Genomic DNA, 12,607 nt, shown 5'->3' with positions numbered 1-12,607 from the left:
TCTTAGCACCTGCTTAATTATTACATTCAGGCTATATCTCTTCTACAGGCATTTTTAATTTATCTCTAAGAGGATTTATGGAATGGAGACGCTATTTAGAAAGCAGATTATGAGGTCAGTGCAGCCCAAGGTATTTCATTTCATCTTTTACAATTAACATGCACAGTGGAAGTGCTGGAAAGGTCTCTGAAGAGCAGTGGATTTGTCAGGTGCTCTGGCTGTCTCCCACAATAATTTTCAAGGGGAGGTAGTGGAAGACCAACAGCAAGTATCAGAAAGCCATAGACAGCTTTAGGAGAGAGTGATGGAAAAAAAAAAAAAAGACATGCCACAAAGAAGCATCAGATATAGAATTTATTTATTTATTTTTTGCAGTAGGTTACACCAGCGAAAAAGATCAGCTTTGCTAAATGGACCTTGTTGGGAATGAAGCGAGCTTCACTCTCTCTTGATCATTAACTTGCAACCACCACACTTTGGTGGCAGAATTCATTCAACCTGTGTCTGTTTTTAAAAGAAATGTGCCTTCAAGCATTACCCTTTGACGAGTATTATTATTTCTATCTGCCTCAGGAAACACAGAAAGAGCAGTTTAGATGCTGTCTTATTAGAGATAGGGCTGCGTAGGTTGAAGAAGGAAAATACTAGGACATGCTATTAAACCTAAACACCATGCACTGACCTGGAACCAGGGCAATGCTATGAGAGCTGGCCCTCTCTGGGAAAACCACTGCTTGTTTCAACTCAAGCTTGGAAAAAGTCTCTAAAGTGAACTGAAAGAATATGGATTTGAACAGAGCTACTAATACATATATAAGCTATACTATATAGGATGCATCCTGAAGGAAAGATGGCATTATATAACTATTGTTAAGGAAAAAGCAGCACTGAAGGGGAAAAGCAGAGAAGGAGAGGAAGGAAGAAAAAGAAATCAGGAAAGTAGAGACCCAGGGGATGAATTAGTAGAGAAGAGTCAGTGGTTTCATTTTCACTTGTATCTCCAGGCCTTGATAATGCCTAGAGCTCAGCTTACTATATTTAGAAATGGTTGTCTTCCTTCCTGCAGGTTTATTCAGTGATTTGAACTTGAAAAAATTCTCTTGTTGGAGGAAGAGAAAGGGAGGGGGTAAAATATCCTCTTGTGCCACAAAGACTGAAATTATATTTCAGATTCAACTAAGTCTTCAGTAGAATAAAACACCCAATTTTGAATCAGAACTTGGAGTTAAATACACTTGCATAAATTCAGCATTAGTGGTTGGATACAAAAAAAGCAGTAATTTATTTCTCCATTTGTTAGCAGCTCCAGTCTCTGAAAGATAACTTGGTTTCCCAGACACAGTTGGCAGGAAAGTCAGATTTTCAGTTTATGAGATACCATTATTTTCCTTTCCACCAGCCCTGCCACATATTTACATCAGAAACAAACCAGAAACTCAAACAAATTTTGAATTCCAGAGGAAAAAAACAATAAAGTTTCTGACATAAAACACCATTTTTTCCATTATTTCGCTGGGCCATCTTTATGCCAGCTGAACACAAGAAAATTGGGATCAAATTAAGAGGTGCTCTCAAATTCAAAATTCTCTACCAATTCAAAGATAAAGCATGGCTGGAACAGATAACTGCCTATTAAGCCTATGGAAAGGATGATCAGGCAATCCCAACCTATGGAAAGGATAGCTGTGTTCTCAGGGACAGAGGAAGGGTTACTAACAGTAAATCGGATTGGTCTGCTGGAAACTTTCACAGGGAGAGCGCTGAGCAGCAAATGCTGTCCAAAATGGATACAAATATGTTGTCAAGTCTCTGTGACAGATCCATTATGGGTGAGCAGCTTAGCAAAATGAACTCGATCTCAACTGTCTCACAATATAAATGCCAAAAGCTCAGAAGGACCTGAGCTTCCAGTTCCCCCATCCCTTACTCTGAGGTTTGCAAAAGCGAGTTGGCATTCAAGAGAAGCAGCAGGTCAAGGAAAGCCTTATTTGCAAGAAAAACCACTCTGGGAAAGACCCTCCTGTTACGTGCCAAATCAGCCACGCTGTGAAATTACACATTTTTAAACACATATGCTCCCACAGTTGCTCTCTTCTTCCCCAGATGCGGAAAGCAAATTTCAACGCAGTTACAGAAAAACAAGTAATATATCTATTTGCATTTTCTAATTTCTCAAATTACACCAAAATGTCCTAGCACATGACATTTTTTTCATACCATGAACTAATCAAAGAGCAAAAGAAGAATAATTAATGATCAAGTAGTGGTAGCAACTTGCAAAATGACATTTCCTTATTATGTATGCATGGGACATATATGTGTAAATGAATGCTAGAGCTTTTAAAATGTACTCAATTTTCAAAACCAGAATATTTAACACAAAGTTAAGTTTTATGGTACCAGTTAAGGCCACATTTCAATCCTTGCTTGTGCTTATGTGATTTTTCAGCAAAAGACATTTCAGCACATGTTTAAGTCTCATTAAGGTCTTAAGAGCAAACCTTCTGGTTTGCTGAGCCATGGCATGGGCAACCAGCTGAACTCAAAGGATCTTCAGAATAACTGCAGTTACTGCAGGGGACTGAGAAAAGGTGAAATACACTATCTCCACTATTCAGGGAGACTTCTCAGGCTCTGTGGTGAATTTAGTAGGAAATGAAATAATCTACAAGATTTGATGTTATTTCTTCCCTTTAAAATTACTGCTAGAGGAGACACCAAAGTTTCATAGAGGATCTCTTGCTAATTCAGTACAGTACAAATATTGCAACAAGTGTAGATCTGAGTGCAGGGACACGCGTAAGAGTTTATCAGAGAAAAGCCACAGTGAGATATGTCCTCCTAGCCAACATGATGAGAGACAAAAGTACTGTAGATGCCCTCATTGTAGAAAATACAGACAACTCCACTAGTTTATTAAAGTCTAACCCTGGCCTTGCTCCAAAATCCATGTTTGATGCCACAAAGCAGGAAGAATAGCAAGAAATCCCTCTTGGCTGACGATCATCTAGCTTAGTATTTTATTCCACAGGATGAGATGCTGCTGAGAAGACACACAAAAGTTTCATGCACAAACCCAATCACACAAGAATCACTTTATATCTTTTCCTCTTTCTTTCTGCTCTCCACTCTTCCTCTTTCCAATGCTACAGGACAAGAGCAATCCAGCTACTGGTGAAGTCTTGCTGTTTTTCAGTTCTGCTCAATAAATGGACTGAGAGCTGACACTATGGCTCCTGACCTTAGTTCAGGTCCAACAGTGAGTTTCCTGCCACTGCAACTCAGCCACACTGTGTGCCTAATTCATGGGGTAAGGATTCCTCACTTTATATCCAAGAGCCATCCGCCATAAATCATACAATTGCTCACGTAGTTGCTTAAAGCCACCTGAGTAATTCAGCAACCATTTCCACTTCCCATCCACCAACACATTTTTAAAGCATGTAGTCCAGTGTTTACTATAATACAACTTTTTAAGACCTATGTACCTCGATATTTGCAGCAGGGAGTATACTGGTGCCAATTCTAGGTCTTGAGGTTTCTTGAGATGAAGAAGTGCTCTTGCTTTTCTTTAAATGGCCAAATCCTCACTGGTCATGATTTTTTTGTTTTGTCTGCTCTTATTTTTTTTTTAAAACAAAAACAGTTATATTGTTGTCATGAACTCTGATTAGACAACCAATCTAATAGACTTCGAATTTTGCATTTTAGTCTCAAAAGACTGCATAATATTATTAGTACAATTTGTTGACAGTAAGTGATCTTCAGTTTTTCAGTGTGCCCATATAAAATGAAAGGATATTAACTTATGTAAACATCTGCCCTAAGTTACCATTTTCAAATGATGACCTTATGAGACTGGTAAAGAAACAGCCATTAACATAAACTGGTAGACTGCCATGAAACCAAAGGAGAAAGATAATGAGCTATCAAGCAGATTAGCATGAACTAAAACCAAAAAAACTACCCACACATTAAAAAAAAAAACAAAACGTAATAAACCAGCCTCCAGACTACCCACACATTAAAAAAAAAAAAAAAAAAGTAATAAACCAGCCTCCAATCTTTAGTATTTACTGCACATGTAATGTCAGGTTGTTATTTTCACTGACATCTTTGAGCCTCTGCACGTTGTCGTACCCTCTATTAGAAACAGCACTGTTGGAACAGAAATAGCTTCATTTTTAGCTCTGTCTCCACTGAAAGTTTATTTTCAATTTTTTTTCAACTCCAAATTCATCTCTGGAGGGAACCATATCCAATGCATGACTGCTGAACCATACATAATGGCATCACTGTAATAAATAATTATAATAATTAATTTAAAAGCAAAGCAATATGATAATTAATTTTTAAAGGAGAGTTTGCTTGAGTTCTTATACATATAGTGCATGTTCACTGCACAGTTTATCCCTCCTGTACTTTTAAACTACATGTGGATGGTGCTCCTTCATTTTCTCTACATACCAGTTACTGGCATTATTCCTTAGCAGAGAAGCAACTTTTCCTAAATACCTTCAGCAAATTTTATTCTCTTCTGCCATCCTTAGAGGACCTGTCTGAACCTGGCCATTATGATGGCAATTTCATCTCCTTTGTACTTTTTCTGTATTCAAGCCACACAACTGATAATTAAAGCAGAGTGAATCAAGATGGGGAGTTTCCATCACAACAAGTAACTAAGCACTAGCAATGAGAGGAACCCAAGGTAATGAACCAGGGATAATGAAGGGTGTTTTTAACTGAATTTGTTCATTTTCTCACTGTAGCTCCTTCTCTATAACCTCTGCCACTGAACTCTCACTTTTGGGCTCTTCATTTCCTTCTCAGTTCCATATTTCCAACTTGCTGGAATATCATTTCCTGAAACAGCTGCCTGTGTGCCTGCCTCTTTTTCAGAAAAGTGCTGTTCCTCCTTCAAGAATAAGTGTCACTATCCTCCTACCCACAAAATGAACTGTATACACATCAAATCCACTGGCTGCCATCTGGTTTCCTGGTGGATTTTAGGACATTAATTATGTTACTATGAAAAAACTTTCAATGTGTTCATGGCTTGACAACATTGTGCGTGTTTTACAGACTGTTATTCTGTCTCTCTGTTTCTGGTTTAAACCTGTGGTACAATCTATATTCCATTTCCTCATGATCAGACCTTCCAGAACATTGGACACTTGTTTCCGACACAGTGAGGGAAAAAATTTATCCTCTTACATCTGAGCTTTTTCCTCTTTAAGGAAAGATCTTATCTGTGAAATGCATTGATCTTTTATGCTACATAACAGATACTCATACACGCACACAAACACCAGGAAGAAAACCTCTACTGAAAAGGTGAGCTCATACAGTTCTCTGATATGAATCCTTCTCTTTCTGCAAGGAGGGAGAGATCCACATATTTCTGCAGTGTCATTTTTCCTTTGTCTGCTTCCCACAAGCAAGAATGGATTTTTACAATCCATGATAAAAGGCAACATAGCAATGGAAAAATATATCCATTTGATCCTGTGTTCTCAATCACATTTACATACACATGTGTGTAACATTGGTTTCTCTCATGCACTCCTGCAGTATGAAAGCACCTCTTATTTGAGGCATTCATGCTCAGACCCAATTAAGTGCCTGCCTGTATAATAAATTGCAAGACATTACATGCACAAAAACTAAACATTTTATCCAGGAAAGGACAAATTTCTGAGCTGTAAATCACAAGCTACTGACATTTTAGAAGCTGATCCATCTATGCATGATATATAGGTATAGGTGGCAAACTGTTCTGATGCTAAAAATATTATCATATATTTCACCTTCCTGTCATTTAATTCACTGTCACTTCATCATCCCAGTGTTAGTCTGGTGCTACCAGTTTGCCTTTGATGGTCTTTATCAGTGTGAGTGAAAAATGCAAGTTAAAACCCCCAAACATGTTTGATACCTTAAATGAAGTGATCAAAGTGAAACAGTCTGAAAGCAGTGAAACTCTCCCCCACAAAACTTTATAAAAAGACAACTATGAAGTATGAACATTGGAGTTTCAGAAATGTATCCTCGTGTTCAGACTAGCAGAGAATGCATGGACATTTTTTTTCATTTTTAAATCCTAACCATGAAAAAGTTAATGTAAGCAACAATACATACTGTAAATAGGACTCAAAATCCTATCAGGAATATACTTATATATATCTTGTCTAGATTACTTCAGAAAAAGTTACCTTGCAGCTTGAAAAATGACATAATTAGGCAGTCTCCTAAACTGGTTTTCAGAGATGGAAAACTAATAGCTATTTATAATTTCCTTTTTTCTTTTATACCTAGAAATTTTTATTGCAACTTTAAGTTGCAGTTCCAACTTTTTCAGCTCAGCTCTCCACAATTAAATACACTTTTCTACAATGCATCTATTTGATTGACACAAACAGAGCAGGACACCATTTCTCTAAGTGCTTCTGATTACCAAAACCCTTCCAGGAATTGTTTCCATGGTGGATGTTCCTGTCACAAAGTGTTTGTAGAGCCTTATGCAACCTTAGCTCAAATCCTTTTACATTTTCTTCACTATTTCTCTAGCACTGGAGCATCCTCACACACTTCTGGGTAAGCAAAACTCCTGCTTGGTCCCCCTGCTGTTTCATAAGACCAAGCAGATCTGTAGATGCACTTCTCAAGTACTAAACAATTACTGAGAATAATAAAATTCACTCTATAGCACAACATAAGACTCTACTCCTACTTAAGTCTCACTTTAGTGACATGCTTGGACTCCTTTTTTAAACACTGCACAATGATTAAACAGCCAAAGAGAAAACAGAGCCATAAAGTAATTTAGTGCTGTTGACCATTACTTCACCCAAACAATTATCTATTAATATATGAGCACATGGGCTATACATCAATTACATCAGATTTTCTGAACTGTCTTCTCATAAGCCCAAATATCCTTTTTCACAGTAGAATATCTTAACATCTTATTTCAAGGAGCTAAGTTTTATTGAAATTTTTTGTTGTTAAATAGCTCCTGATGTCTTTTGTTTCTAAATAAAATGGTCATTTCTAATAATTTAAACTTAGTTTTTGAAGTGTCATTTGAGGGAAATGGACAGAAAGGCAAATTTTCATTTCACTAATACTGGTGAAAATGAAAAATAAGAAAGATAATAAATTGCACTTACACTAGCATAATCAAGATCAACATTTGTCATGTGGTAGTATAGTAATAAGATATATCAAATTCAACTTACCTATCACATCAGATGTCCATGAGCTACAGTTCCACCTCAATCCAAAGAAAACTTGACCTGTTGAATATGAAGCAACACATTTTCACTCACGATAAAGTTTTGCCCTCTTTAGAACAGGCTAACAAACCATGGATTTCTGTAGGAAATGACGAAAAGCAGTTTAACACCACAGACAATTTAGGATCCCAAGACTTTCTTTTCACTTTCTGTTACAATTTGGATATGAACAGATAACTTTAATTTCCCAGTCTGTGATTTATCTAATTTTAATATTTACACTGTGCTCACTGGGGTCCAGCATTTGGCTCTGAGAAGTATCTCAGAAAGATGTACAAAGCCCCTTAGAGGTTACTGAAAAATTAAAATTGGTATGCACAAATTCTTATGATGCTCTTTGAATAAATCTCCAAAGACCAAAAAACAAGACACATTTTTCTTCCTTTATTTCCACTTTTTATCTTTGCTCCATTCTACGTACTTTCTCTCTCAGAGAAAAACCAAAAGAAGGGAGTGGAAAAGGGAAATAGAAAGAGACAATAAGGCAATAAGGACTGTCAGGGAGACGAGGGGGCTCTTTTCTGCCAACAGTACCATTATATCCATGCACTTTTATAAAATCAGCTCTCTAAAAGTCATAGCTGTCAAGTACTTAGTCCTTGTATTTAGTCTTCTCGTATATTCTCTGTTCAAGCTTAAGATCTTGAACAATTTTGCTAAAATTTCTTGAGCTATAAAGCAAGACAAACACGACTTCCTATCAGCCTGCATTGGCTAGAAAGCAAGTAGAAATTAGACGCGTCCAACACTCATAAATGTATGCAGAACATATTTATAGTGCTAATATTCTTGAAAAGAAAACAGCTTCAACTCTCTACTAGATTGACAGTAATATAACATGAGCTTGAGATGACACAACATACAATCTCCATCTTTTGGTGCACAGAAATCTAAGTCCTCAAGCAAAGAATAAAACATGAATCCACCATTGCTGACTTATATTGTTTCATTGACTCCACTTAAGCAGCACAAGAAATCTTGTTTCAGAGTAGGCTATGAAAAGATACACAATCCAGGATCATTTAACATGAGTATGACACCTGATACTGTTTTTTTAAGCAATATCTGTTAACGCTGGCCTTCCTGTTTTTCTGTCCGTGATACGGATGCAGGAAACTCGACTGCATCAGAATGGGATCAGTAAGCAAAGACTTAATCCCATTTCTTCTCAATCGAGTAGCAGAACTTCCATTAGTTTCATAGGGAGTTATAGCAGTGACTGAAGGGCAAAAGGTATCCTCCAGGCCCCCTTTTCTTGCCTTGGGCTAGAATGATATCCATCAATATTTTAGGATATAAGAGGGAGGAAAAAAAAAATTAAAATGTAGTTGTTTGGGAGAGTTGAGACAGGGGATTATTTCCATGTTTTTTTTGTTTGTTTTGTGGTGAGCCATGTTTGCATATAGCTAAGTGCAAACAAGAAAGCAAAATCTAACACTGTTAGGTGCTGCAAGGTTCAAACCAGCAGTCTGGCTTTATAATGCATCAGGAAATTACCTCAGGAATAATTCTGTCACAGCATACTTGGATGGTATGAAGAGGAAAGGGACGCAGACCATCAACTTTCTGCTATTGCCTGCAAGCAAACTGATTTGTCACACCTTGTTACACCCTCATGTGGGAGAAGAGTTACACGTTCCTTTGTGCTGATTTGCAGCACTTGTTTGCTATTAGAACAGTTTTCTACGGAACACTTCAATAATTAAAAGAGATGAGCTTAAACCAGTTGGACCATGCTCTGCAGTTCAGATTAAATGTATCCACTGCTTTCAAATGAACAACCCAAAGCTGATTCTCCACCCCCACCCCTGTGAATTACACTTCACTTTGCTTTACATTTCCTGTGCCATGAACATCTTTGAAGTAATATATTCATTAGTTCCTCGGAAGCAGCCAAACCTCCGTCTTTGAAACTATTAGGAATAGGAAATGAAACCAGCTGCTTTAGTCCCCTGCTGATCTCAGAAGGGTCTCTCTCTACATTTCCCCGAAGGTGCCCAAGTCCTGTGGGTGGTCCAGGCACTTGAGCAGGCTCTGCCATAGGAAGAGCCATGACTAAGAAGGGCTTTCACAGCCTCTTTCTATGAGGATCTGAAAGAGGCCACCACATTTTAAAGGTGAGTGGCAGCATAAACACTGGCATATCTATCTCACTTTTATAACATATTTGCTAAAGTCTGAAGGAAAAAAAATTATGCTGTAAGATCCATAATTTCTTTGAGAATATTAGTCTTTATGTTTTACATCTATAGTGTCTTTCTCTTTATTTGAATTTTTGTTTAGAGGAAGACTTATGAATCAAAATTGGTGTAATGGAAATAGATTAGCAACATATTCAATCATCAATACATATGTTTATCTAGATTTAAAGAAATTAGTTTGAAGATTCACCAAGTTTAATACACAGTGTTTCTTTTTCAAACATATTTCCTTATATACAGAACTGAAAGCATTTCTTTTTTACATCAAGATGGAGTTCACGTCTCAATTTTCTCTTTGCTTCCTTTTTTCAAAAAACCATCACCTTTCAGTGCACAAAACACAGTTATGCAATACTAATGATGGAAAAGATCTGTGGGTGAAGCCTGTTAGTTGTGCTCTGTCCTGTTTGTCTGCAATATGGCTGTTTACAATGGGGAATATTTTATCTTTGGACTAACCCATCAGAGTGAGTAATGCACTATATAAAAGCTGATACAAATACAATTGGAAAAACGTGCAAGTCACACAAGCCAATATCCAATTTCTTAAAAGAGTTAAAGCTTCAAAAAAGTGTAATTTTCTCAGTGAGCAAACTATTTGGCATGGAGTGTAATTCTGCTTTCCTCTTAGAGTTGTTTTACACTTACTATATATATGTTGTTATGTATTGTTTAATTCTCCCTCAAATAACAATTTAAAGACCCTCAGCTCTAAGTTATTACTCCCTAATGTCTGAGGCAAGATATTAATTTATTGTTTCAAGTATGGGGAAGAACAACTGCTCAGGTATCACAGTGCCACTAAAGACAAAGGATTGTTTAGCTACTGCTCTTTCCCTGTGCAGAACTTCCCAATGAGCCAGCCATGATGGGATAAGCACAGCAAAACTCCATGTCCTGAAGAATAATCTGCTCACCTTCATGGGAAGGACACATAGACAGCAAAAATCATGCAAGACAAAGACAACGTGGGATCCCTGTGGTGGAGACTACTGTGTCTGTGGCTCCCAAGGAACCAGGCACCTTGGGAAGATGTTGCTAACACAAATTTTAAGAAAAATCCCATGATGCTGCTTATGTTTTCTGCCATCCATAGGGCAATAAAACCCCATGACAGAGCAATTCCTTTCATAGCTGTAGTACATCAGGAAAGAGTACCTCAAAGTCAAAACACATGTGGAAAGATGAGCTCTTGATTTGGGGTCTAAATTCAGTATTTTACAAATCACAGAAGCCTGCACACTATACCATAGTGATTAACCAAGATAAATTTTCACATTGCACTGTTTTCTAGCCATGAAATTCTGTAAAGCACTAGATAAGGATTGCTTCTTTCATCCATAGCACCAGGAGACCACTGGCAATTTATCTGAGAGGACTTAAGATAGAAACAAAAAAGGCAATGTTAATTAACACAAGTCAGTATTTTCTTTTAAAAAGAGTTCAATGTAACTGAGAAATTGAAAGTCTGGGGACCTGAGTTATGCACTGTTTGTGCACTCAGAAGATACAGAATTAAAATGAGCAGGTCAAGCTTTTCCAAGACTGTTTCCAGCTAAGGTTCAGTATGTATGGACTTCTGAAAAAAATATGGAATACCAAAGCCATAATGCAACCCACAAACCAAGTCAACTACCTAGATTACCAAGTTAGATTGAATAGATTTGCATAAAGGAAAAGGGGAAAATAAAGCAGAAAACCTTTCTATCAAATGATTGTCATAACGTTGTGAAACAATTCTACAATGGAGAAGACAATTCTACAAGAGAAGACTGCTCTATTCTCCTTATGCTCCTAAGAAAATACACACTCCTTAAAATTTTTTTAATTTTTTTTTTAGGAACAGCAAAAAAAGATTAGTCATACCAAGAAACATTGAATTTTATGGCTGGCATTTTGAAATGCTTTATCTCTAAACTTTAAAAATGTTTCTAGAAGAAGCTGGACCTTGTTATTTCTCTAATGCGATCCTGAGAAACATTGCAAGTTAACACATTTAGATAAATGAGCAAACAAGTCAGAAGTGGGGGAAGGAAAACAGCTCTGAAGACAGCTCTATATCACAGTTACTAAAGGCTAAAACTAAGATAGAGTTGCTAAAGGTATCAAGAGCACAGTACTTTACATGCATTCAAAATGTCTGTCTACAATAACTGATACTTGAATAATTAACATTTTCCAGTATCGTAGGTGAATTGAAGTAAACTCCAATTATTGTGCAGACACGTTTCTGACCCAGCAAAGTGAAAGCCAGTGATGCAAAATGCAATAACTTACTAAGAGGCTGACAGCCACAAGCTGCTGAGGTCAGGTGCTGTATTCTGGAAACAGTGATGCAGCACCTGTATCGTGGCAGAGCATTTGTGCACTCAGAGGCATGACAAAACTCACAGGAGCCTTGCATCTGTCAGGCCCACACGGATCACTGAGAGAAGGAAATGAAACACAATGCATGTCAGGGACAGCATTAAAATGAAGCATTTAAAAATTCATGTATGAAATGATAACAAATGCAAAACTGTCTTGAGCACATGTGGGCCAGATACTTGGTAGTGCCAAGCTGTGCTCTCACAGGGCTGTACACAGAGAGGCGGTCTGCAGGCTCTCCTTTCAAGTACATGTCTTAGTTTTTTATACAGTTCTTTAACAACTCAGTTTAAAAATCAGATAGACTTCTAGACACTAAAAACACCTGATAAAAATATTTAAACACCTAATTTTCAGTTTATATATATAAATACTTAAATACAACTTTATGTTACAAACTTCTGCCAGCTATTAAAAGGTTGTCTGAGACTGGACCAACACATGTGTTGTAGATCTCCTCATGGTAGGATGTTCTTGGTTCTGTGGCTTTTCTTCTTTATTCATAAAATTCTTATACCTTTACTTTTTAAAATAAAACTCATATCAGGTAATAAAACTAAATTCCTTGGGATAGGAGCAACAAATTTTTTTGCTTCTTAATTTTTGTCCCCATAAACTCATTCATCTTTGCAGAACTACAAAATATTAAAGGGCTAAAGTAAGACAAAAATATGGATGACTTCAAGAGATCTGTTACCTTTCTAAACACTTTACTATCTTTACCATCTGTATTGTCCCTCCTTG

The 12,607-nt window shown here is 37.1% G+C and overlaps 1 long non-coding RNA gene across 1 annotated transcript in view; it reads right to left on the bottom strand.

Annotated features, from left to right (window-relative positions):
* Positions 1-12,607, bottom strand: part of LOC121337802 — a 327,956-nt gene that overhangs the window by 118,544 nt on the left and 196,805 nt on the right. The window contains exon 3 of the long non-coding RNA XR_005952946.1: positions 7,239-7,295. This is a non-coding gene — a long non-coding RNA (uncharacterized LOC121337802). The remainder of the gene's footprint in view (positions 1-7,238; positions 7,296-12,607) is intronic.

This window comes from Onychostruthus taczanowskii, unplaced genomic scaffold, assembly GCF_017590055.1.
Source record: "Onychostruthus taczanowskii isolate IOZ18803 unplaced genomic scaffold, ASM1759005v1 scaffold29, whole genome shotgun sequence".
Taxonomy (NCBI): Eukaryota; Metazoa; Chordata; class Aves; order Passeriformes; family Passeridae; genus Onychostruthus; species Onychostruthus taczanowskii.
This window is presented reverse-complemented; position numbering and strand designations above follow the sequence as displayed.